Below are 2775 nucleotides of genomic sequence, written 5' to 3' on the forward strand. Positions count from 1 at the left end.
CTCAGGGCTGCTCCCACGGAACACCAGGCCCCTGGGGGCATGGGACACCCCTCCCTGTGCTGTCTGCCTGGGCTGTCACTCCCTCAGTCACCCAACTGCCACCTCCAACCAGGCTGCACTCTGATGGAAAGTCTTGTGACCCATCCCAGGGCCACAGGTCCTGTGAGCTCAGGGGCAACATTCCCCTCAACACCAACTCTCCTCCAATCACATGTAGGAAGATTGACAGAATCTTCTGGGTCTAGAGGGCCTTGGGCAGGAGAAACCCATGGCTGTAGTCATTGGGAGTTCTTGACTAATGTTCTATCCTGAACATGCTGGACACAAGTTGCAGAGACTCGAGCTGTGCTCAACCCAGAGAGTGGTCTGTCTCCAAATCCCTTTAACCAAGAAGCTGTGTCTCTTTGGTAATTTTGTCCCCATGTCCTCAGTGCTCTGCAGAACTCAGGGGAAGACAACTCTGGAAATCAGAGAAGCCTCATGAGAGGAAAGTCCCAGCATCCTGCATAGCAGGGGCCTTGTGTCCATGGGGATGTGTCACTGCTCTGGACTGGATCCTGAACTCTAAGAGGAATTTGTATAAGAGATACTACCTTCACCCTGACCAGGAATGGTCAAGGGAGCTGTGGACAAACTCTCTCTGAAGATTTCGAGTGGAACAACAGTGAGCTCTGAAGTAATGTGAGCTGGCATATGGGGACTGGCCAGGCCCGACTGCAGGGAACAGTGGGCAAAGAGTTGGGGAAGCAGGAGATGTGGGTCCTGGTCACCTTGTTGCACAGAGGTGTCTCTGCGTGTGGACACCAGGAGGTGTTCTGGTTCCATTTCTGAAGAGGCAGGGTGATCAGATTTGGGACCTGCCACCTGGCACTGCTTGTGCCCTCTGCTCAGAGATCACAGCTGGGACCTCCCCACCCCTGGTCTTACACAGCCCCTCCCTTGCCCATGCCCCTGTCATCTCAGGCAGAGGGACCTGACCCAAGGCCAGGTGGGTGTCAAAAGCAGGTTTTCATTTGCATGGATGGGCCCTCCCTCCCAGAGAGGATGAAGAGGGGAAGAGAGAGATGAGAGGAGGCTCTGCTCAGCTGTGGGACCACTGAAAGCAGGATCAGTGATGACCTCCACCATGGCCTGGTCCCCTCTCCTCCTCACCCTCCTCTCTCACTGCACAGGTGACTGGATGTGGGAACGGGGGAAGGGACCCTGGGAGGACATGTGGAGTTCTGCTTCCTCCTCTTGTCTCCAGACTCCAACATAATCCTCCCTGTGTCTCTCCCTGTTGCAGGGTCCTGGGCCCAGGCTGTGCTGACTCAGCCGCCCTCAGTGTCTGCGGTCCTGGGACAGAGGGTCACCATCTCCTGCACTGGAAGCAGCACCAACATTGGCAGTGGTTATGATGTACAATGGTACCAGCAGCTCCCAGGAAAGTCCCCTAAAACTATCATCTATGGTAATAGCAATCGACCCTCAGGGGTCCCGGATCGCTTCTCTGGCTCCAAGTCAGGCAGCACAGCCTCTCTGACCATCACTGGGCTCCAGGCTGAGGACGAGGCTGATTATTACTGCCAGTCCTCTGATGACAACCTCGATGATCACACAGTGCTCTGGGCCTGGGAGGAAGTGAGACACAAACTTGTTTTACCCCCAGAAATAAGTTTTGTTTTGTAGTACACACTGTTTGGCCAAGTCAGCTTCCTCCTTTGTTTAGTGTAAACTGCAGTCTGTGGTCAACCTGGTGGAACTTTTGCTCCAAAATTATCCTGATTCTCTTCAATTCAGCGCCTGCACCCTGTCCTTGGCTCAAACACATTCTATGGTTTTCTCGTATTGAGGAGCAATTCCTTGTTTTCAGGAGCATGATGCTCTGTTCACGGTCTGCTGATGAAGAAAGAAAGACAAGAAAATGTAGATTAAATTAAATGTCCTTAAAGCCTGCAGCCCACTGTTAGAGATTTGATATATGCACAGATTGAGTTGCTCAAGGAACTCATGGCTGCCTTAGTACATTCATGTTTATCATTATTAAAGATTGAGAATAACCTCACCTTAACAGCAGATAGATCATAAAGGTCCTGAAAGCCTTGCTTCCAAATTCCTTAGAGTTTTACACTATCCCCGACCTTCACTTATTAAAAAGCATATTATCAGTCCCTCCTCACGATCCCAGTGTAGCTTTCTGCCCACAGGACCTGTTATCCCTATAATAAAACCACTTATTACCAACCTTATATATCTTGAGAATTCGTTCTTGACCATTGGGATCGGCAATCCTGTATCACTGTGACAAGTCAGGACAGAACAGGAGACACAGAGTCTACCTGCGTCTGACTGAGGATGGAGCACTGTCCTTACAGTGTGCATTCACACCACCTACTGAACACCTAGTATGTGCCCCATGTGAGCCTAGGGATGTGGGACACAAGTGGACATGGAAGAGTCCCCATGATCAAGGAGCTGACAGTGTCTGGGGGAAGAGAGAGGACACAGATTATGTAAAATGAGGAAAGCTTGTCCCTGGATACTGAGGAGTGGTAAGCTTGGTTGGGTGGAGCTGGGACATTGGAGGTGTACCCAGGGAACCCCAGAATGTGATGTCCCACAATGACATCCCAGTCCTGCACAGATAGTGATGGAGCACGGCATGAGCATGTAGAGGGGACGTAGCAGGGGTGTGGACTCAGTCCCTGTCAGACTAGAAGTTCTGGACAAGAGGATGATGATGAGGAAAACCAGAGTCGACATAGAGGAAGCCAGGACTGGGATGAGAATTGGAAG

At 51.3% G+C, this 2775-nt stretch overlaps 1 long non-coding RNA gene across 1 annotated transcript; it reads left to right on the top strand.

Annotated features, from left to right (window-relative positions):
- The first annotated feature begins 1036 nt into the window (after window positions 1-1036).
- LOC140619075 (uncharacterized) lies at window positions 1037-2228 on the top strand. Its single transcript, XR_012018996.1, has 2 exons — window positions 1037-1172; window positions 1286-2228. It is a non-coding gene; the product is annotated as an uncharacterized lncRNA (long non-coding RNA).
- The last annotated feature ends 547 nt before the right edge of the window (window positions 2229-2775 follow it).

Source organism: Canis lupus, chromosome 27 (genome assembly GCF_048164855.1).
Source record: "Canis lupus baileyi chromosome 27, mCanLup2.hap1, whole genome shotgun sequence".
Lineage (NCBI taxonomy): Eukaryota > Metazoa > Chordata > Mammalia > Carnivora > Canidae > Canis > Canis lupus.